This window comes from Hyperolius riggenbachi, chromosome 1 (assembly GCF_040937935.1).
Source record: "Hyperolius riggenbachi isolate aHypRig1 chromosome 1, aHypRig1.pri, whole genome shotgun sequence".
NCBI lineage: Eukaryota > Metazoa > Chordata > Amphibia > Anura > Hyperoliidae > Hyperolius > Hyperolius riggenbachi.
This window is the reverse complement of record NC_090646.1, coordinates 487,730,990-487,756,371: the sequence shown is the minus strand read 5'-3', so window position 1 is coordinate 487,756,371 and position 25,382 is coordinate 487,730,990. Positions and strand designations below refer to the sequence as shown.

General features: G+C 45.8%; 1 protein-coding gene across 1 annotated transcript in view; it reads left to right on the top strand.

The window, feature by feature from the left end:
• Positions 1-25,382, top strand: part of RNF212B (ring finger protein 212B) — a 440,214-nt gene that overhangs the window by 272,762 nt on the left and 142,070 nt on the right. The gene's annotated exons all lie outside the window — the stretch shown is intronic.

Genomic DNA, 25,382 nt, shown 5'->3' with positions numbered 1-25,382 from the left:
TGATCGGTTTGTGTGGCCGGCTGTATACATGTGCTGTGTGAGTTGGTTGTATGTGTGGTGGGATGGCCATTTCCTCATGTTTTTAATGTTTTATACATTGTTATTGTGATACTTTATTCTACAATTAAAGATTTATATAGATTTTTCTATTCAAATTAGTTTTGGACTTGAATACTTTGGGATCACCTGTAGTTTATATACCTCTCCTGACACGTGTGATTGTATTGTGTATACAGGTACCCAATTTTGGTTAGAGTATTAACTTCAGCTTCCCCACTTTTTCCCGTTTGGAGTTGGATACCTATATTTATAGGTTATAGCAGTGCCTCTCTTTTAGCACTGCTGGGATAGTGGTGGTTCTCTGATTCTTGAGAGGTTAATATGTTGGAGTGGGAGAGCATTGTCTCCGAGGTGGAGAGTGATTGTGCCTTGACGGCGGGAAGCAGGGGGGCGCAGCAGACTGTAAATTCAGGCTTTAGAAAATTAGAACGATTATACGAGCGTAAGTCTCGACTATGGTGGAATATAAAATACACCAAACAATACACTGATGACCACTTTTCCCCTTCATGGCTTAGATTCCAGGTCTTCCCATATCGGAAAAATATTACTCCTGACTTTAAGAGACGGTGGGAGTCTAATTTCGACAACTGTGCACAGGTGTGCCTTACTCTACTTGCTGAATTAGACGAATCCGAGCTGGATGAGGTCGAGGCAGAAATTGGGAAAATTACAACAGAATTAAGTGAATACTCAGCAGATCCCCTGTATAAAAAAAGAAATGAGTCATTAAAAACTCACATCAAGAAATATAACCGTGAGCTTGTGATCTCAAAGGATCACAAAATCAATAGTGACAGGTTAGCATATAAAATTGGGACTGCTTATAGATGGGACAATAAACCCAGGACACCACGTCCCAAAGGTAAACCGCCAAAACAAGTTCCCAGACCTGTCCCAGCGAGCGGAGAATCGGATTCGTCTGCAGCAGGTGAGGGTTCAGCAACCGTACTTGGCAATAAAGATCCAAAAGAACAGAAAAAACCCAGGTATCCACTTAGGTCATTGGATTCAGACAGCAAGAGAAATAAAGTGAAGAAGTCGCAAAAAACAGATATAGAAGACTCAGACACAAGTGAGGGAGCGGGTGTAGCATGTGGATCGAGCAAAGGTACCAATGGAGGGGGTTCATCATCCTCATCTTCAGCCTCAGTGGCTTTTTTAGATCAGATGGGCCTTTAGGGAGGGAGGCCTTGGTCAGTGCGGCGACTGGTCGGGGGGCGGGGTCCACCGCGGGAGATCTGCAAGTGATCAATTTGACCGGCTCAAGTATACCGAACTCAGTGAAATCACTCTTGAGTCACGGCCTGGGTTTCTGCCCAGTACAGAAGATTGATAAATTTCAATTTATTGTAGATTTGCAGCTGTTTTGTCGCAAGCTGTTGTTCAGATCCTTCCGCGGTGGACCATGCTCTCGACAACCCGTTCAGCCTAGTGATGATCTGGCGGACACGGTCCTCACGGTAGAGGATCTAGCCGCGCTGCGGGACCTTGAGGCTTTGTTCTCTGAAGGCCAAACTGATAGCGTTTCTAACAGCTCACAGGCATCATCGCCCATAATTCCAACTAATTCAGACCAGCACGGTGGTCCCGTGTATATCCAACTTAATAAACAGTTTCGATGTAAGTCGGTTAGGTTTCCCCCCCTGACAACCAATGCTGGACTTAGGACATTTATACGAGCAGTAGAACGCGATATAGGACATCTTGATGAGAGTAGATCTACTTACCCCTCCAATTTGACTAAAGATGAAACGGAGGCACTGTCTTGGCTATCTAGTAAGACCGATTGGACGATAAAGCCATCGGATAAAGGCGGCAATGTCGTCCTGATGACAACTTTTAATTACCGTAAGATGTGCCTGGATCTTCTCGGTCGTTCGGAGTGCTACCTGAGGGTCTCCCCGTCCAGACTTATACGATGCACGGAGAATCTTAATTCGATCATTGATGATGCCCAGCGTAGTGGAATCATTGACACCACGGTAGCGCAATTTTTGAAGGTTAATGATCCCATAGTGCCCACGTTTTATGCCCTGCCAAAGGTGCACAAATGTATACTTGATCCACCTGGACGTCCTATCGTATCCAGCAGGGGTGCCCTCACCGAAAAAGTGAGTATTTATATTGACAAACATTTACAATCCCACGTACAAAGCCTTCCATCATATATCAAAGATACCACCCATCTATTGAGGATATTGGATGGCCTACTGGTCCCTACGGGTACCATATTAGTGTCTCTGGACGTGGAGGCCCTCTACTCGAGCATCCCGCACGATCGAGGAATAGAGGCGGTACGGGTGTTTCTGGGTGAGCGCAGTCGGGAGGATGCTGGACATAATGATTTTTTGTTGAGGTTACTTAAATTATTACTTACTAACAACATTTTCATTTTTGATGGCGCCCACTACCTCCAGGTGCAGGGCGCAGCGATGGGCACTACTTGTGCTCCATCCTACGCCAATCTGTACCTGGGGGAGTGGGAGCGGTCTCTGTTCTCGGATGATGGACTTGCGATGTGCATGTGCCATATTTTGTCATGGCACAGGTACATCGACGACATCCTCGTCTTGTGGACAGGTACACGGACCGATCTCGGAATTTTTGTAGACCTGATTAATGATAATATGCGTAATCTGCACTTTACAATGGTTTGTGACGCGAGATCGATCTCCTTCCTTGACATTAAGATCTCTATAGATGCAAAAGGTCAAATCAGCACTGATTTATATAGAAAAGAAACCGCGACCAATGCTTTATTACATGCTAAAAGCTTTCACCCTTTCCATACCATTAGGGGTATTCCCACCGGGCAATACCTCCGAGTGAGGCGGAATTGTTCGTCCGACGTGGAGTTTAAAACTCAAGCTGATTTATTACGCACACGATTTCAAAACAGAGGGTACCCTGATGGTACTCTACGACGAGCTTTTAACAAGGTCAGGAAGAGAGATAGATCTAGTCTATTGCATCACAAACCTACTAGTTACGTGGAGCGTGATTCAGGCGGAGACGATTTACGGTTCGTTACTGAATATTGTGTCCAGCATCCTGCCCTTAGAGGCATTCTACAGAGGCACTGGTACCTCCTTCGGGACGATCCAACGTTAGGCCATGTGGTTCCTGAGCAGCCCCTTTTGACATTCAGACGGGCTAAATCACTTAGGGACACTCTGGTACAGAGTCATTTTGGGGGTGTGAACCCCAGACGGCACTGCATAGTGTTAGGCACTTATACATGCGGGGGGTGTTCTTACTGTAGATATATGTGGGTGGGAAGGACTGTACCCCTACCTGATGGTAGAAATTACACCTTAAAACATTACACCAACTGTCAGACAGAACTTGTTGTGTATTTATTACTTTGCCCCTGTGGGGCATTTTACGTGGGCAAAACTAAGAGACATCTGTGGAGGCGTATTATGGAACATTTACAAAATATTGGCAATGTTAAAAGTTTGACCCCCATCGCACGACATGTGCGACAATGCTCTGCCTGCAGCAGCAACAAACTTAGGTTTGTGGGACTTGATAGAATACATAGTTCGATCCGTGGGGGTAACTTTGATCGTCTGCTTTTACAGCGCGAATCACGATGGATTTACGAGCTGAAAGCATGCGAACCCCCAGGCCTCAATGAGACTGTTAGCTTTGCCCACTTTTTACCTATATAGGATCTTAGGCGAAGCTTTGCGGTCTGCTGCCTCCCCCTTGTTCCCCCTAACCCGTCCACTTACTATCTGCGCGATTCACCTCTGGCCTTGAGGAGTACGTTGCCTACTCCCTGTCCAAACATATTGAAGCATTAATATATATCTTTTGTCTTTTAACGCGTTAGCGTTTAGGTACGTATATGCATCCAGTGCAGGACATATGTGTGCGCCTGGATGCACCATGCCTCCCCAATTATGCCGCTTCTGATACCTCTATTTTTTGCTTGTTGTTGAGACGTTTTCAAGGCGTTCTTTTGCGGTCTGTGTAGATGCTGCTGACTGTGCTGTGTGTATGTAAGTGTATTCCGGAGGTCCCGTGTGATGCGGGGGCGGTGCTCAGCGGTGACGTGTGTGGGGGCGGATTGCCTCGCTTCCTCCCCCGGACTGCGCGCGCCGCTTCTGGATGCCGCTCCCCGCTCCCGGCGCCTGATTGGTTCCTTCCCCACATTTGAACATGTGAGGGGTAGAGTCGAGGACACGCCTTCTGATGATGCCGTACACTCGGCGAAACTAGTAAGGGCTGTGGCCTTGGAGGAGACGCCATCCCGCCACGCTCTTACCACTGGCTCCCCGTTTTGACCATCCAGGTGACATGTGCACATGCACCACGGGTTGCAGCTACACCAGTACAGGTCCATCCTAGTCGCTATCCCTTGCGACCACCGCACAGAGACTTGCCTGCATCAGAACTAGAGTCCACACTGTGGTCCTTGCAGTTTGACACATCGATCCATGGGACATATAGGAGCTAAGCCAGCAGCCACCTACGGACACATCCAGAATCGGGCTTCATCTCTGGTCTCTACACAGGGGTATGATCCTGCCTATTGACATGCCGGATGGGTGAGATGTCTCCACACAGGTCTTTGCTGTCAAGACTGTGTTCATAACCTGATTCGTTATTTGCCACTGTTGCTACTATTGCTGCTGCGGCTCTCTGCCTTCATGAATTGATCAGACCTGGAGTGCATGTCTCCACAGACAGGAGAGCAATTGGTGCTCTATACATCTGCTCCAGCTTGTTACTGTCTACTTCCATCCATTATTCAGCATACTAATTGCTTGCAAGCTAACTAACATTTTGATCGGTTTGTGTGGCCGGCTGTATACATGTGCTGTGTGAGTTGGTTGTATGTGTGGTGGGATGGCCATTTCCTCATGTTTTTAATGTTTTATACATTGTTATTGTGATACTTTATTCTACAATTAAAGATTTATATAGATTTTTCTATTCAAATTAGTTTTGGACTTGAATACTTTGGGATCACCTGTAGTTTATATACCTCTCCTGACACGTGTGATGGAATATATACAGTATTTTCAACCGTTTTTATAAGTGGAAGGCGGGCCACTAGACAACAGAAAATAAAAAAAATAAGAACTTGGTTTATACTCGGATTGGTTAATATTTAAGTATATATGGTGGGACAACCACTTAAAATAAGGAGATCTAAATTTTGTTTAAATAGTATTAATACATTTTCATGTCCATAGAGCTTTTATATTAGTGACAGTTTGTTAGTTATCCATACATTTTCCGCCATGCAGAGCTTTACAAGTATAGCTTGTGTAATATTTACCTGCACAAGAGCATATGGCATTCCTTCTGCTCCACAAGAGCACAGGCTGCATTAGATGATAAACTAGACAGTCTACTGATAACACAGACATTAGCCAGTGGAAAGCTGTTACAACCCAAGACTAAAAATACCAAATATTGAGCTGGCTGAAAACTCAGTCAGCAAAACAGATTAAAAATAAATATCCTCATAGTGCCCCGAGCACTTTTTTCAGTGCAAGCCATATACAGGAATATATGTATTTATTTTGACATAAGATGAAAGCATCATGAAATAGTTATATTTTCTCTAGGAACAATGTACAGTGAAAAGTGTATCACTTAAAGGCCCACCATAGCGAAAAATAGGTAAGATTAAAAATACTTTGTATATTTATACATTTCTTATCTCTCCCAGAATAACATGCGCTATAACATCCTTGTTTTCCTACGTTTCTGTCAATTACAGTAGGCAGTAAACATATGACAGTCAGATCTGACAGGTTCTGGACTAATCTATCTCCCCATGGGGAATTCTCAGTATTTCCTTTATTTTTTACAAAAGCACTCTATGGAAAGGATCTATATATATAAGGATGCCAGCTGGCTCTCCTACTCGCTTGCACAGTATTTTGCTAGTTGGACTAAGCAACTGCTGTTCAGTATGTGCTTTTGAAAAGAAAGAAAACCCTGAAAATCCCCCATGAGGAGATGGACTAGTCTAAAGCCTGTCATATTTGTCAGTAAAAGTCAGATCTTTCCTGTCTATATGCAGATCAACTTATTGCGCATCCACCCACAATGAAAAGTCCCCACCCCATTTTATTTTCCCTCATTTGATGCACGCAGCCCAACCCCTTCCCTCACATAATCAATCACACCCCTGCTCTCTCACTGTGGTAGTGCAGCGGGTGGAAGGCAGGAACAGCCTGGCACCCCTGGGTGTGGCCCAGAGTAATGCATGCAATGACTTGCATGGTACACAGGGGATGCACTAGGAATGGAGGGGGTCAGAGAGCATGCCCCTCACAAATGAAGAGCTGTAAAGGTGGCATGAACGGCAAATTGGTCACAGTAAGGCCTAGTTTACAGTGAATTACCTCAGTTTAAAAATGTCCTCGGGCACTGTTCATATGCCACAATGGAAATCACAAATGTAAAGGGAACCCAAAGTGAGAAAGATATGCAGGCTGGCATGTTTAATCCCAGCAAAGTCATATGTCCATCCAGGGGCGTAATTAGGGGGGAGCAGCCCCTGCTATTGTGGGGAGCATAGAACTGGGGGGGGAGGAGAGGCAACTATGAACCTTCCCTTCCTCCAGTACAGAGGACTGTACTTCAAATCCAGTGTTTCTGTAGCAGCCCCATGAAAGTTTCACTGGGGGGGACCCCATGAATGGTAGTTACGCAACTGTGTCCATCACAGTTCAGGGCCAATTTAAGATATGCCAATTAAATCATATACAGTATGTGGGAGGAAGCCGGAGCGTCCAGAGGGAATATATGCAGACACAGGGAAAACATAGAAACTCCATGCAGATAGTGCCCTGGCTTGGATTTCTAGACGGGGAGCGGGGACCCAGTGCTGCCAGGCACATGCTCTGTACTAGTATGAAATTATGCTAAAGTTGTGCCTGCAGGGCAAGGAGACTAGTATGTTGCCTCTACCACACCAGATGCCATTGCCACAACCATGTACATGTGTTGTTGAGGGTGGTAACTGCTGTTAGACTTTGTTGTGATTGTACTGACCTCCCTCAATCACGTTGCCCAGGAATAGCTTCTACACTGCCAGTATCTACAGTAGAAGGCAGCTAAATTCCCACAATTTCAATAAAAAAAAATCAGTTTCCACAATTAGCTATCCCCAAAACTGTAGTATAAATGAAGCCTAATACAGTATGTAGTGGGAAAGCTAAAGGCAACTTAAAGGGTACCTGTAGAGAAAAAAGTGCCCCTATGGGGTACTCACCTCATGAGGGGGAAGCCTCTGGATCCTAAAAAGGCTTCCCCATACTCCTCCACTATCTCGTTACATTCCTGTGGTGGGACCTCGTGAAATTCCGCCTGTGCACTAGTGCCGTCCCACTCGGCTTTCTACAGCAATAGCCAGGCCAGATTGGGTCCAGGCAACTGCACAGACACAAGCCTCCCGCGCATGCACAGTAAAGCAGACCCGATCTGGCCCAGCTATTGCAGAAGAAATTACATAAAATGCATACATCAAAAATATCCAAAACTTAATCAAATCTATAAAAAAAAAGTCAATCGTAAACAAAATAAACAAAAAAATTTAATAAATTCCTTCATCAGAGAGCATTAACTCTTTATATTCATCTGAATTAATAAACTCAAACCATCCCAACCATTTGGTGCTAAAGTTCTCTCATATATCTGACAGTTAAGGGGCCCATACACTCAGCCGATTATCGGCCGATCAATCGATTTGCGGCCGATTTCGATCAATTTTGATCAATTTCAATCGATCTGACATGTTGGAAAATTTAGGAAGATATGTTGAGATTGCTTATCATTTTGCATTGGACCTAATGGAAATCTGATGGCAAAAAAATGCTATCAGATCGATTTTCATACTGAAATCTATTGGAAATCTGTTCCTAGTAAAAAATTTTCCTAAACACATCAGATAGATCAGAGATCTAACTGATGATCTATCTGCTGCTAATCTAATGAGTGTATGGCCCCCTTAAAGCAATCTGCTCCTCCGCATCCTTAATCATGTTTACCCTCTTAATCCAATCAGAAAGCGATGGAGGATCCGGATGTTTCCAGCATGCCGATATTATACTGTTAGCAGAAATAATCAACTGAGGCAAAATTGACTTATTGGGGTTGATTCACTATAACAAATAGTGTGCCTTTTCAGAGTTTACATGCCTTATCAGAGTCGACTTGCCTTATCAGAGTTAGTGTGCCTTTATCAGAGTAGCATAGCGAGAGCTACGAACTTATGCCTGCTAATTGGCAATGACGAGAGCTCCACTCGACCTGCCCTGAGCCCCTGCGGATCCAATCACTTTAAGGCCTCTTTCACATCAGGACGTTGCGTTTTAGGGGACGTTAAGGTCGCATAATGTGCCCCTAACGCAACGCCTGGTGGTGTTGAAGGAGGACACCAGATTGAGCCGCGTTATGCGGCTCTTGGTGCGCCTTTTTTGTTCTGTAGACTGCGGAGACCACGTGGTCGGAACACTCCGCATCACGTGGTCCCGCCAGCCAATCTGCGCACAAAGCGCCCGCTCCAGGAAGAAATACATTACGTCAGCAGTGCAGTGAATATTAATTAGTCATGAGCCTGATCACTGCGCATGTGCAAGCTGTCTAACGTGGCTAAAACCGCATATAACGCACAGCATGCTGCACATTCATAGAACGTGCAGCGTTACACTGTAACGCAACGTGGGCACTGTGAACAGCCCATTGATTTTTCATTACTGTGAGTTGGGCTGCGTTACAGGCTGCTCTAACGTGCGCCTGTAACGTCCCACTGTGAAAGCAGCCCAATGGACATTATCCCCGCACTATTGGGGTTGATTCACTAAGCAGCGCTATTTCATAACGCGCATACAGCGTAACGCTCTGTGCGCTATCTGCATAACACTACAAGCAATCACGCTATCAGCAAGTACAGTATAGCACGCGTTCATTAGATATCGGTTGGTAGTGAAACAATAAAGAGCGTTGATGTTTTGAATGCGCGTAATTCTTTGCGCCATTAAAGAATTACGCGCATACAAAATTATGTGTTATTAATTTAAATAGTGTGTACTTTAATAGTGTATGTGTTAAAAGCATAGCAAAGTTAGCATTCATTACCTAACATGCACTCATCCAGCCAAGCCTCAAGCCTTTCCAAAAATGTAAACTAAATTATTTTAAAAAATTTAACATTTGTCCAGGACTATTCATACTTTTTAGGTGTCATAAATACTATTAATATTCACAGTGTCCCCTGAAGTGTGCTGCAGCTTCACAGTGTCTTAAAATTAAACATTTATGTCAGCTATTACATTTAATTAACTACTAGTGGACCTAAGCCCGTTTAAAAACGGGCTAGGTCTGTCCCTAATGCGCCACGCGCATGCGTGAGCCCACCGTGCACCCATTCGCGCGCCCGCCGCACGACGCACACGCGCATGCCCCTTCTGGCCCCGTCCTCCTCCGGCTCTTGGCAGTGTCTCTGCGTTCTTGCACATGCGCAGTGCACAAAAAGCACTGACGGACGGACATGGGACGCAGCGACACTTGCCTTTTATTCGGTAGGATACCATGAAAATTCACAGTGTGCATTCATACCACAAACATTGCACAACACAAGTCACACTACACAGTATCCACATGTTACATTGCCTACAGTGATATACAATAAATAACAGTTATGGTTGCTTGGCACTATACATATGACCAACACAATGTAATTACTACTTAAAAAAATGAACAGATACACATAGCCCAAAAACAGCTGAAAAAAATGTAATGGACACATACAAACAAATAATGCTTACTTGCCCAATCTTAAACTATTCTGAAACAGGTGCTGATGAGTAAAGTTTATATAGGCCAAAAAGAGCTGTCAAATGTTAAGGAGTACCACCTAATCAAAATGCTTGCATCATTCAACATAATACGCATAAACTTCTACTCGTTCAAAGTAATGTGTACTATATAGTTCCAGCGCACATAGCGCTCTATGCAGTTGTAAAGCGTATTGCCAGCACGGGCTGTGCATGTGTAATGAGCACTGTCTACCACACCGCGTGCTGTGCAGTTTGTAATGCACGCTGTGGAGTGGAGCTCTCCTCATTGCCAATTAACAGGCATAAGGCCGTAGCGCTCGCTATGCTACTCTTATAAGGCATTATATCTCTGACAAGGCACGTTAACTCTGATAAGGCATGTTAACTCTGATAAGGCACGCTATTTGTTATAGTGAATCAACCCCAACTGTCATGATCGCTGCTGCAGCCGGTATTGCTGGAAGTAGTAGTGCTGCAGCTCAGGCAGTTCTGATCTCTTTCCATGCAAGCTGCATAGCTTTGTCTGCCTTTCCCTGCTGTCAGCTTGTGACTGATTATCATTCACCTGTGTGGGAATCTGCATGTCTGCTCCCATTGGATGACCTCAGTATAAAGATCTGCTTCCTGCAGGACTCCTCGGGTTTTCATAGCTTCAGTTTAAGCCTGTCTTGCTGTCGCTACAGCCCCCGATCGTGTTTCTTGTTCTAAAGATACTTTGCTGGTCTTTGCATCATATATTGGTTCATTGCCAATGTATATGCATACCAGCACGTTTATTATTTTCCTTGTATTCGTGTTACGTTGATACATCAGTGACGCTGATATATACGTACACGAACTGTTTATATCCTGTGTGCAGTTAGTCAGCTTTCCAGCATGTTTTGGTAGTTTGCGCGTATTCGTGATCACCCGTGCTGAGTAAGTTATCCTGCTCCTGGTCCTGTTTGTGGATTGCGTTCATCTCTGCGAGGAGATAACGAATCCTTCTGAATCCTGTCCTGTTACCGTTTGTGGATTGCGTTCATCTCTGCGAAGAGATAGCGAATCCTTCTGAGTCCTGTTCCCTGTATCGTTCCAGTCCTAAGTCAGTGTTCCTGCTTATGTCATATATCGGTTCATTGCCGATATATACATATGTTAGTCAGACGTTACAAATAGTTTCATTGATAGCTGTAATTGTAACACGCTAGGAAAACATACTTATTGTATATTTGTCTGTGTTACGTTCATCTATCTTGATTCTGCTAATTCCTGACTATCCTGTCCTGTCTTTGTGAGGCACGCCATCGCCGCTACGCTTTGGCTGCCTCATTCCAGTCTGTCTTGTTGTGGACGCTTGCTGTCACTAAGTAGCGGCTAGCTAGCAAGCGTTCATTCTGTCTACCTGTCCTGATCTCCTCAGTTCTGGTTTATGCGCTCAGCGCTACTTTGCGCTGAGACGTTATAGCGAAAGCATTGTTTGTGGCTGTCGGATCTGCACCGGCCCTGTGCGCCACAATCTCCTTTTGGAGTCAGTCCTCCCCTCCACTATACTAGGGATAGCCTGTTTCCTTGTGCTAGTGTGTGTACCTCCTCCACGTCAGCTCATGCGTTGCATGCTGACTGTGGAGAATACACCACCAAGCCTTAAACCAACATATTTAGAAATGGACATAGTAGAACAATGCAACAGTACCTCTAATGCTTGGTACTCACCATACAATTTTGTGTTAGACAAATGGTTCAATAGATAATTTCCATCATGTCCGATATTATTTTCGGTCAATTTCTCATAGAAGAGAATGGAAATAGATAAGAAAAGATAGGAGAATCGACCGTGAAATCGACCGGAAAATCGAATCAAAAATCGATTGAACGGAAAATCGACAAAAAAAATGCATTGTGTGTACCTAGCATAAGGGATCCTTCTTAACCACTTCCCGACCGCCTAACGCACAGGGGCAGCCCTAACGCAAAAGTGGAGCCCTGAAGGACCGGCTCACCCACAGAGGCGGCGGTCCTTCTAAGGGCATGGACGGAGCGATCGCGTCATCCGTGACGCGATCCTCCGCCGGCGCCTGTCACCGCTCGCCCGCCGCAATATCCCGCCGGCTATACGGAAGCGCCGGCGGGATGTTAACCCCGCGATCGCCGCATACAAAGTGTATAATACACTTTGTAATGTTTACAAAGTGTATTATACAGGCTGCCTCCTGCCCTGGTGGTCCCAGTGTCCGAGGGACCACCAGGGCAGGCTGCAGCCACCCTAGTCTGCACCCAAGCACACTGATTTCTCCCCCCCCTGCCCCAGATCGCCCACAGCACCCATCAGACCCCCCCCTGCCCACCCACCAGACCCCTGTTTGCACCCAATCACCCCCCTAATCACCCATCAATCACTCCCTGTCACTATCTGTCAACGCTATTTTTTTTTATCCCCCCCCCCTGCCCCCTGCTCCCTCCTGATCACCCCCCCACCCCTCAGATTCTCCCCAGACCCCCCCCCCCAGACCCCCCCCCCCCATGTACTGTATGCATCTATCCCCCCTGATCACCTGTCAATCACCTGTCAATCACCTGTCAATCACTTGTCAATCACCCGTCAATCACCCCCTGTCACTGCCACCCATCAATCAGCCCCTAACCTGCCCCTTGCGGGCAATCTGATCACCCCCCCCCCCCACACCAATAGATCGCCCGCAGATCCGACATCAGATCACCTCCCAAATCCATTGTTTACATCTATTCTTTCCTCTAAACACCCACTAATTACCCATCAATCACCCATCAATCACCCCCTATCACCACCTGTCACTTTTACCTATCAGATCAGACCCTAATCTGCCCCTTGCGGGCACCCAATCACCCGCCCACACGCTCAGATTGCCCTCTGACCCCCCTTATCAATTCACCAGTGCATTAATTACATCTGTTCTTCCCTGTAATAACCCACTGATCACCTGTCAATCACCTGCCAATCACCTATCACCCATCAATCACCCCCTGTCACCCCCTGTCACTGCCACCCATCAATCAGCCCCTAACCTGCCCCTTGCGGGCAATCTGATCACCCACCCACACCATTAGATCGCCCGCAAACCCGCCGTCAGATTACCTCCCAAATGTATCGTTTACATCTGTTATCTTCTCTAAACACCCACTAATTACCCATCAATCACCCATCAATCACCCCCTATCACCACCTGTCACTGTTACCTATCAGATCAGACCCTAATCTGCCCCTTGCGGGCACCCAATCACCCGCCCACACGCTCAGATTGCCCTCAGACCCCCCCCCCCCCCCTTATCAATTCGCCAGTGCATTAATTACATCTGTCCTTCCCTGTAATAACCCACTGATCACCTGTCAATCACCTGCCAATCACCTATCACCCATCAATCACCCCCTGTCACTGCCACCCAACAATCAGCCCCTAACCTGCCCCTTGCGGGCAAACTGATCACCCACCCACACCAATAGATCGCCCGCAGATCCGACATCAGATCACCACCCAAGCGCAGCGTTTACATCTATTCTCTCCTCTAAACACCCACTAATTACCCATCAATCACCCCCTATCACCACCTGTCACTGTTACCCATCAGATCAGACCCTAATCTGCCCCTTGCGGGCACCCAATCACCCGCCTACACGCTCAGATTGCCCTCAGACCCCCCCTTATCAATTCGCCAGTGCAATATTTACATCTGTCCTTCCCTGTAATAACCCACTGATCACCTGTCAATCACCTGCCAATCACCTATCACCCATCAATCACCCCCTGTCACTGCCACCCAACAATCAGCCCCTAACCTGCCCCTTGCGGGGAAACTGATCACCCACCCACACCAATAGATCGCCCGCAGATCCGACATCAGATCACCACCCAAGCGCAGTGTTTCCATCTATTCTCTCCTCTAAACACCCACTAATTACCCATCAATCACCCATCAATCACCCTCTATCACCACCTGTCACTGTTACCCATCAGATCAGACCCTAATCTGCCCCTTGCGGGCACCCAATCGCCCGCCTACACGCTCAGATTGCCCTCAGACCCCCCCTTATCAATTCGCCAGGGCAATATTTACATCTGTTCTCCCCTGTAATAACCCACTGATTACCTGTCAATCACCTATCAATCACCCATCAATCACCCCCTGTCACTGCCACCCATCAATCACTCCCTGTCACTGCCACCCATCAATCACCCGCTGTCACTGCCACCCATCAATCAGCCCCTAACCTGCCCCTTGCGGGCAAACTGATCACCCACCCACACCAATAGATCGCCCGCAGATCCGACATCAGATCACCACCCAAGCACAGTGTTTCCATCTATTCTCTACCCTAAACACCCACTAATTACCCATCAATCACCCCCTGTCACTGCTACCTATCAGATTAGACCCCTATCTGCCCCTAGGGCACTCAATCACCCGCCCACACCCTCAGAATGCCCTCAGACCCCAGCCCTGATCACCTCGCCAGTGCATTGCTTGCATCTATTCCCCCCTCTAATCACACCTTGAGACACCCATCAATCACCTCCTGTCACCCCCTAGCACACCTACCCATCAGATCAGGCCCCAATTTGCCCCGTGTGGGCTCCTGATCACTCGGCCAAACCCTCAGATCCCCCTCAGACCCCCTTCCGATCACCTCCCCAGTGCATTGATTGCATCTATTTTCCCCTCTCACCACCCCCTGAGACACCCATCAATCACCTCCTGTCACCCCCCTAGCACTCCTATCCATCAGATCAGGCCCAATACAACCTGTCATCTAAAAGGCCACCCTGCTTATGACCGGTTCCACAAAATTCGCCCCCTCATAGACCACCTGTCATCAAAATTTGCAGATGCTTATACCCCTGAACAGTCATTTTGAGACATTTGGTTTCCAGACTACTCACGGTTTTGGGCCTGTAAAATGCCAGGGCGGTATAGGAACCCCACAAGTGACCCCATTTTAGAAAAAAAGACACCCCAAGGTATTCTGTTAGGTGTATGACGAGTTCATAGAAGATTTTATTTTTTGTCAAAAGTTAGCGGAAATTAATTTTTATTGTTTTTTTTTCACAAAGTGTCATTTTTCACTAACTTGTGACAAAAAATAAAATCTTCTATGAACTCGCCATACACCTAACGAAATACCTTGGGGTGTCTTCTTTCTAAAATGGGGTCACTTGTGGGGTTCCTATACTGCCCTGGCATTTTAGGGGCCCTAAACCGCGAGGAGTAGTCTAGAAAACAAATGCTTCAAAATGACCTGTGAATAGGACGTTGGCCCCCTTAGCGCACCTAGGCTGCAAAAAAGTGTCACACATGTGGTACCGCCGTACTCAGGAAAAGTAGTATAATGTGTTTTGGGGTGTATTTTTACACATACCCATGCTGGGTGGGAGAAATTTCTATGTAAATGGACAATTGTGTGTAAAAAAATCAAACAATTGTCATTTACAGAGATATTTCTCCCACTTAGCATGGGTATGTGTAAAAATACACCCCAAAACGCATTATACTACTTCTCCTGAGTACGGCGGTACCACATGTGTGGCACTTTTTTTTACACTCTAAGTACGCTAAGGGGCCCAAAGTCCAATTAGGATTAGTCCTTTAGGATTTCACAGGTCATTTTGCGACATTTGGTTTCAAGACTACTCCTCACGGTTTAGGGCCCCTAAAATGCCAGGGCAGTATAGGAACTCCACAAATGACCCCATTCTAGAAAGAAGACACCCAAAGGTATTCCGTACGGAGTATGGGGAGTTCATAGAAGATTTTATTTTTTGTCACAAGTTAGCGGAAAATGACACTTTGTGAAAAAAAACAATTAAAATCAATTTCCGCTAACTTGTGACAAAAAAATAAAAACTTCTATGAACTCACCAAACTCCTAACGGAATACCTTGGGGTGTCTTCTTTCTAAAATGGGGTCATTAGTGGGGTTCCTATACTGCCCTGGCATTTTAGGGGCCCTAAACCGTGAGGAGTAGTCTTGAAACAAAAATGACCTGTGAAATCCTAAAGGTACTCATTGGACTTTGGGCCCCTTAGTGCAGTTAGGGTGCAAAAAAGTGCCACACATGTGGTATCGCCGTACTCGGGAGAAGTAGTATAATGTGTTTTGGGGTGTATTTTTACACATACCCATGCTGGGTGGGAGAAATACCTCTGTAAATGACAATCTTTTGATTTTTTTACACACAATTGTCCATTTACAGAGGTATTTCTCCCACCCAGCATGGGTATGTGTAAAAATACAGCCCAAAACACATTGTACTACTTCTCACGAGTATGGCAATACCACATGTGTGGCACTTTTTTGCACCCTAACTGCGCTAAAGGGCCCAAAGTCCAATGAGTACCTTTAGGATTTCACAGGTCATTTTAAGAAATTTCGTTTCAAGACTACTCCTCACGGTTTAGGGCCCCTAAAATGCCAGGGCAGTATAGGAACCCCACAAATGACCCCATTTTAGAAAGAAGACACCCCAAGGTATTCCGTTAGTAGTATGGCGAGTTCATAGAAGATTTTATTTTTTGTCACAAGTTAGCGGAAATTGATTTTAATTGTGTTTTTTCACAAAGTGTCATTTTCTGCTAACTTTTGACAAAAAATAAAATCTTCTATGAACTCACCATACTCCTAACGGAATACCTTGGGGTGTCTTCTTTCTAAAATGGGGTCATTTGTGGGGTTCCTATACTGCCCTGCCATTTTAGGGGCCCTAAACCGTGAGGAGTAGTCTTGAAACGAAATTTCTCAAAATGACCTGTGAAATCCTAAAGGTACTCATTGGACTTTGGGCCCTTTAGCGCAGTTAGGGTGCAAAAAAGTGCCACGCATGTGGTATCGCCGTACTCAGGAGAAATAGTATAATGTGTTTTGTGGTGTATTTTTACACATACCCATGCTGAGTGGGAGAAAGATCTCTGTAAATGGACAATTGTGTGTAAAAAAAATTAACAAATTGTCATTTACAGAGATATTTCTCCCACCCAGCATGGGTATGTGTAAAAATACACCCCAAAACACATTATACTACTTCTCCTGAGTACGGCAATACCACATGTGTGGCACTTTTTTGCAGCCTAACTGCGTTAAGGGGTCCAAAGTCCAATGAGCACCTTTAGGCTTTACAGGGGTGCTTACAATTTAGCACCCCCCAAAATGTCAGGACAGTAAACACACCCCACAAATGACCCCATTTTGGAAAGTAGACCCTTCAAGGTATTCAGAGAGGGGCATGGTGAGTCCGTGGCAGATTTCATTTTTTTTGTCGCAAGTTAGAAGAAATGGAAACTTTTTTTTTTTTTTTTCTCACAAAGTGTCATTTTCCGCTTACTTGTGACAAAAAATAATATCTTCTATGAACTCACTATGCCTCTCAGTGAATACTTTGGGATGTCTTCTTTCCAAAATGGGGTCATTTGGGGGGTATTTATACTATCCTGGAATTCTAGCCCCTCATGAAACATGACAGGGGGTCAGAAAAGTCAGAGATGCTTGAAAATGGGAAAATTCACTTTTTGCACCATAGTTTGTAAACGCTATAACTTTTACCCAAACCAATAAATATACACTGAATGGGTTTTTTTAAAATCAAAAACATGTTTGTCCACATTTTTCGCGCTGCATGTATACAGAAATTTTACTTTATTTGAAAAATGTCAGCACAGAAAGTTAATAAAATCATTTTTTTGCCAAAATTCATGTCTTTTTTGATGAATATAATAAAAAGTAAAAATCGCAGGAGCAATCAAATAGCACCAAAAGAAAGCTTTATTAGTGACAAGAAAAGGAGCCAAAATTCATTTAGGTGGTAGGTTGTATGAGCGAGCAATAAACCGTGAAAGCTGCAGTGGTCTGAATGGAAAAAAAGTGGCCGGTCCTTAAGGGGTAGAAAGCCCTAGGTCCTCAAGTGGTTAATTTGATGCAAACTAATTCTATTAATATGTTATACTGAGGTAAGTATCTAAAACTATGCCATGAAAACCTCACAGGTTTGCTTTAAAGTCCTAGATTAAATAGACTCTGTAACAAAAATGTCATCCTTTTTTCTACTATCCTACAAGTTCCTAAACCTATTCTAATGTGCTCTGGCTTCCTGCAGCACTTTCTATTATCACTGTCTCTGTGATAAATCAACTTATCTTTCCCCTGTCGGATTTGTCGCCCTGTGTCTAGAAGGCTACCAACTCTTCAGTGTTGTTGATCTGTTATGCATCCCCCCTATGCACACTCCCGTGTGTGTTATTTACTTTAGGCAGCCTCTCTGCTCTCTTGTCAGTGAGAGAAGAGAGCTGCCTTTTACAAGCTGGATAAATCGTCCTCTGTTAGGCTGTGAAAGGAGCTGGCTGACACATACTGAGGAATTACAGACACCAGCAGAGCTGTCTGCAGGAAGAAACAATCAGCCTGTCACTCTTCAGTGGATGAGAGCTGCAGGGGGAAGAAGGTAAACACACAAATGATCTCTTGAGATTCAAAAGGAAAGCTGTATACAGCCTGCTTGTGTATGGATGTATTTTCTATGTGTGGACATACTGTAAATCAACCTACTTCCGGTTTTGGTGTCCATTTTGTTTGTTTATAAACAAACTTTTTAAAACAGTTTATGACTACTTTTAATGCGGCGGGGAGCGGTGAAATTGTGACAGAGGGGACAGGAGATGTCCCCTAACGCACTGGTATGTCTACTTTTGTGCGATTTTAACAATACAGATTCTCTTTAAGTTCAGTTTCTAAATTTACTTGGAAAACAATAATTCAGGTTGGAGTGAGCTCCGAGATGTCTCCCAGTACATCACTGCTGAATATATGCAAATTATTCATTGTCGTCCCTGTGAGCTAGCCACACCTCCAGATCCGCTGGAATGCAGTGATGTGTCAGCTTTTTAATGTTACAGAGCCACAACAATCCAACATGCACACAGACTGTTTCGGATTGATTGATCATCATCAGTGCATGGCATGGATTCATGTGGCTCTATAGAGTAGGACTTGAAACACCCAGAGTTACAGAGTACCCATAAAGCTCATGGTGGACCAGAACTCCTAAAAGTGTGTAAGGGGCTACAATGGACCAAAAAGCCCATTGGTCCATTGTAGCCCCTTACACACTCCTAGGAGTTATGGTCCACCATGAGCTGCATGAGTACTCTGTACCTCTAAATTTACTTGTAAACAGTCTGAAACCTCCTCTCCTTCTGCTCTTTCAGACCAACCCCTGGCTGTGACTTGTCTTAGGTCATGGTGTAGCATGGGTTGACTACGATCCCTAACACAGCCACATCTCCCTAATGACAGCTGTTTCACTGGCTGTCACTCACTAGGGAGGCATAACTGTAGCAATGATCACAGTTTGCACTACTCACATCACCTCACCATCTGCACTTGTATTATACTTCTATTTAAGGGTATAACAGTGGATTCATATGTAGTAATCCACTTCACTACCTGGTTACATTAAGCCTGAGACCACACTTGCATCCGCAGAAAATAGCTGCAATTTTCCATGGATGATTTTGCACATTTAGGGCTCGAATCACAAAAGGGTGCTAACTCATTTAGCACGCCTAAAAGCTTTGGGCGTGCTAACTAGGGTGCTAAGGTGCTAAGCAGTTAGCACACACCCAACGCTTTTATTGATCGCGCGCAGTTTAGAGCTGCACGGTGCGCGCAAAACGTCACACCGGGTGTAAAACGTTGCACCGTGCGCCGTTTCGGGCGCACCCCATGCAACATTTAAGGTGCACCCGGTGCTACTTTTCGTGCACAGCGCAGTGCTAAACTTTGCATGCGCTAACTTTGAGTGCAAAACTTTGCGTGTCCTATTATTTATTTATTTATTTATTATTTATTTGTTGTATTTATAAAGCGCCAACATATTACGCAGCGCTGGACATTAATTTAGGTTACAGACAATATTTAGGGGAGACAAACAGCAATATGACAATACAGGAATACAAGAAAACCAGATCACACAGCACAGTATGAGTACAAGGTAATGCTTAGTCAGTCACTGGATGGGAGCATGGAGTTAGGCAAGTTAGGTTCACTCAAATGCATAGCATGGGTGCACAGTAATAGAGGTGCATGATCAGGTAGGACACAAAAGGAGTGAGGACCCTGCCCAAAGGCTTACAATCTAGAGGGAGAGGTATGGACACGAGAGGTAGGGGACCAGAGTTCGGCTGTGGGTTTAAAGCAATTGTGAGGGGTGGTAGGCAAGAGTGAAAAGGTGAGTTTTGAGGGCCTTCTTGAAGGTGTTGAAGGAGGGGGCTGCCCTAATGGGTGGAGGTAGGGAGTTCCATAGTGTCGGAGCGGCTCTTGAGAAGTCTTGGAGGCGTGCATGGGACTGGGTGATGCGGGGGACGGTCAGGCGAAGTTCATTGGAGGAGCGGAGTGAGCGGCTTGGTGTGTAACTCTGAGTAAGATCAGAAATGTAGGTTGGACAGGTTTTGTGGATGGATTTGTAGGTCAGACACAATATCTTGAATCTGATTCTGGACTGGATAGGAAGCCAGTGGAGGGATTCACGGAGGGGAGCCGCCCTGGTGGAGCGATGGGAGGAGTGGATAATTCTGGCAGCCGCATTCATGATGGACTGCAGTGGGGCTATTCGGGTCTTAGGGAGTCCAGACAGAAGGGCATTGCAGTAGTCGAGGCGGGAAATTATGAGGGCATGGATGAGGAGTTTGGTGGTGGCAGGGGTCAGGAAACGGCGAATCTTACAGATGTTACGAAGGTGGAAGTTGCAGGACTTTGTGAGGTTTTGGATGTGGGGAGTGAAGGAGAGTGCGGAGTCCAGGGTGACACCCAGACAGCGGGCTTGAGAGGTAGGGTGAATAGTAGTGTGGTTAACAGTGACCTGCACATCTGGGAGGTCCAGGGATGACCGGGGTGGGAAGATCATAAATTCCGTTTTGTCTAGATTTAGTTTTAGGAACCTAGCGGACATCCAGGAGGAGATGGCAGATAGGCAGGAGGAGACCTTGTCCATGGTAGTGGTGGATATGTCAGGGGTGTGGAGATAGATTTGGGTGTCATCTGCATACAGTTGATAGTTAAAACCCATGGAGGAGATAACCTTGTCAATGGAGGATGTGTATAGGGAGAACAGTAGGGGGCCAAGGACCGAGCCTTGGGGGACTCCCACTGAGAGGTGGTTGGGGGTGGACGAGGACTCATTGAAGGAGGTCGTGAAGGAGCGGTTGGAGAGGTAGGATGAAAGCCAGGTCAGGGCGAGATCGTGAATGCCCATGGATTGGAGGGACTGGAGGAGTAGGGGATGATCTACTGTATCAAAAGCTGCTGAAAGGTCAAGGAGGAGGAGAATGGTGTATTTACCTTCAGCTTTAGCTAAGGCAAGGTCATTGACCACTTTGGTGAGAGCCGTTTCGGTTGAGTGGGCAGGCCGAAATCCAGATTGCAGTGGGTCTAGTAGTGAGTTGGCATTGAGGTACTGGGTCAGGCGTTTGTGAACCAGACGCTCAAGGAGTTTTGAGGCGAAGGGGAGGAGGGAGATCGGGCGGTAGTTGGAGGGTAGCGAGGGGTCAAGGGAGGGTTTCTTGAGCAGAGGCAGTACAGTGGCCTGCTTGAAGTCTGAGGGGAAGGTGCCTGTGGATAGGGAGAGGTTAAACATGGTAGTGAGGACTGGGGCCAGATCCGTGAAGTGAGGCTGAAGTAGATCAGAAGGGATAGGGTCAAGGGGGGAGGTAGTGGTATGGGAAGTCTGCAGTAGGTGGTTGACCTCCTCAGTGGTAGTAGGAGTGAAGGAGGTGAGGGGAGGATAGGGTGGAGAAGGAGTAGGTTGTGAGCAGGTGGGAGGTGAAGATTGAAGATTGGATATTTCCTGACGGATGGAGACTATTTTGTTGGTGAAGTGGGTGGCTAAATCTGTGGCAGAGAGGGAGGAAACAGAAGGTGGGGGGGTGGGTTTAAGCAGGGAGTTGAAGGTGCTAAAAAGACGCCGGGGATTGGAAGCTTGTGCTCCGATGAGCTTGGTAAAGTATTCCTGCTTCGCATGAGCAAGGGCAGTGTGGAACAGCTGCAGGTTAGTCTTGTCAACAGAAGAAAGGTCCGCACCAATTCACCACGAATCCTCTTTATTGTTAGGACATATCCTGTATTAAAACATGGAATCTCAAACTGACATGTTTCGGACCTACTGGTCCTTAATCATAGCTGAGTTTGCATGGAAAACCTTTGACATATTAGTACACACCCGGTCCATAGCTCCACCTCCTATCCACCTCAATGAGGGCGGTGTCACTCAAGAAGGCAGAGCCAGGGTACAGGTCAGTTCCAAAAAGTGCATGAAAATCTAAAACAATACAACACAATATTAAAACCGAAGTAATAAAAAATATCAAACTTGTTCTCAAATGAGAACAGGAAAGAGTAAAGCAGTAGCACAAAGCAATGGATAGAAAGGACACATGCCCTAATAGGCCAATGTGGGCATAAGAGATATCATTGTGTGGTAAGACTCACATCCCACCTAGCATTAAGGCCTCGAGGGACTCTAGTGTCCAGTTTAAATATCCACATAGCTTCCCTCCTGAGTAAACACTTATAAAGATCCCCACCCCGTTTAGATGGAAGGTCTGTCGTTTGCCCCCACCTATCACTTTGACGTATTTACCACTCTTCTTGATGTTAATCGATTTGTGAGGTCTATTCTTTTACGTAAGCATTTTGGGGACAATGCGGACCAACCGGAGTGTAGTTCGGCCAGCAGCGCTGTGGGCATACCTGATATAGGTAACTTCCAGGATATATGTGCTAGATGGACAATGGATAGTCTTTTGTCCGACAGCAATCCCCTGGTTACCTTAGATGATGTGAAGCCAATCAGAGCAGCTAATCCCGACTTCTACCCGGTGTCTGCTCGCACGACTCATGTAGATACTTTCCAGGAGCTTGTTGAGAGAGATCTTTTATATCTAGCCAGGAATCGTCCATCTACTAGCATTCCAAATCTCAGTCGAGACGAAGCACATGCCCTTAAGAATCTGCAGAATAATAAGGATATTGTAATCCGCAATGCGGACAAGGGCGGTGCAGTAGTAGTACTAAATAGTACCAGTTATCGAGATGAGGCCCTGAGACAGCTTAACGATAGTGACACCTATGAGACTCTGAGGAATGATCCGACCTTAGAATTCCAGAGTAGATTGTCTAGTCTTCTGTCATATGGTGAGAGCCTGGGGGTCCTTGACCGGAGGCTTATGGAGTACTTGGGAATTCAGCACCCGACTATACCAATTTTTCACCATTTACCAAAGATACATAAACCGGGCGCGCGTCCAGAGGGCAGGCCCATAGTGGCCGGGATTGGCTCTCTGGGCGAGCGCCTGGGTAGCTGGGTGGACTCCATGCTACAGCCCCTGGTGAAGCGCCTCCCTGGCTATATAAAGGATTCAAAACATTTATTGGCCAGCATTGAGGATTTTGAGTGGATACCAGAATATGTCTGGATTACAATTGATGTAAAATCTCTCTACTCGTGTATTCCCCATAACCTTGCCTTACAAGCTCTGGAGTTCCATTTGAGGAAATATTCAGATTTTTCTCAAGATTTACAGACCTTTATTTTGGATTCTGTCTGTTACCTCCTTGCCCACAACTACTTCATGTTTGATGGCCGCTTCTACCTCCAGAGGCGTGGCGCCTCCATGGGAGCTAAGTTTTCCCCATCCCTAGCTAATTTGTATATGGGATGGTGGGAGGAGCGCCATGTCTTTGGGGGTGACTGCGGCCTTATGGGGGACGTTGTGTGGTATGGGAGGTACATTGATGATTTGTTGTTGGTATGGAAGGGGGGCCCCTGCAATGTCCAGTCCTTGGTGGAGCACTTTAATGCTAATGAATTGAACCTTCAGTTCACGTTTGAATATGATAGGGTTTCCATCAACTATTTGGACCTTGTGTTAAGGGGAAACCCCAACAACGGGAGGGTCAGTACTACTACTTATAGGAAAGCCTGCAGTGGAAATTCCACTTTAAGAGCTAATAGCTGTCATCCAGCCCATACCATAAAAGGCATTCCAGTTGGAGAATTTAGTCGGGCAAAACGTAACTGCTCAGAGGAAGGGGATTTAACTAAGGAATTTGATACCGTGGAGGCACGACTCTGTGATAGAGGTTACCCTAAGTGGGCCCTGAAGAGGGGAAGGTCGAGAGTATCCTTTCGACCCAGATCAGATCTGGTACATGCCACTTCGAGTAGGGGAGCAACCAGTTCGAAACCCACATTTGTGACCACTTTCTCGGCAGAGTATAAAGAGGTCACAGGTATTATCACCAAATATTTACCCATACTCAAGGCAGATGCAGGTTTATGTCCCATTATTAATGAAGGTGTTAGAATGGCTAGCCGACGGGCACCCACTCTCGCCAGACTTTTGTCCCCAAGTTTGTTTGAATCAACGCAACGCTCTAACACGTGGCTTTCCCTGACAGGTTCTTTTAGATGTAATGTCCCCACATGCCGATATTGCCATGTACACATAAAAACAAGATCCGCTGTCTCTGCTGTTAGCGGCCGTAGTTTTCCAATAAAGCAGTTCATTAACTGCGGAACCAAAGACGTGATTTATCTTATCACGTGTAGTATATGTTCCATTCAGTATGTTGGATGTACTACTAGGCCGCTGAGGCAGAGAGTAGCGGAACATTACCTAGGGCAAGGGTGGCTTACCACCAATGTCTCTAAAGTCGCCAAACACTTCAGGGATGTACATGGTGGGAACATGACTGGTTTTCAATTTCAGGGTATAGAAAGAGTTCTTCCATCTAAACGGGGTGGGGATCTTTATAAGTGTTTACTCAGGAGGAAAGCTATGTGGATATTTAAACTGGACACTAGAGTCCCTCGAGGCCTTAATGCTAGGTGGGATGTGAGTCTTACCACACAATGATATCTCTTATGCCCACATTGGCCTATTAGGGCATGTGTCCTTTCTATCCATTGCTTTGTGCTACTGCTTTACTCTTTCCTGTTCTCATTTGAGAACAAGTTTGATATTTTTTATTACTTCGGTTTTAATATTGTGTTGTATTGTTTTAGATTTTCATGCACTTTTTGGAACTGACCTGTACCCTGGCTCTGCCTTCTTGAGTGACACCGCCCTCATTGAGGTGGATAGGAGGTGGAGCTATGGACCGGGTGTGTACTAATATGTCAAAGGTTTTCCATGCAAACTCAGCTATGATTAAGGACCAGTAGGTCCGAAACATGTCAGTTTGAGATTCCATGTTTTAATACAGGATATGTCCTAACAATAAAGAGGATTCGTGGTGAATTGGTGCGGACCTTTCTTCTGTTGGAATGTTCCTGAGGTTTTGCTAACCCGGTCCAGCACAATTATCCACTGGTGGGGTCGAGCGGTGGTTCCTTCACTCATACACCTAGGTTAGTCTTGTACTGTAGGAAATCCTGGTTTAGTCGAGTTGTCCACCATTTTCGTTCAGTGGCGCGTGTTTCCCTCTGGAGGTTGCGAGTATGGGTAGTGCGC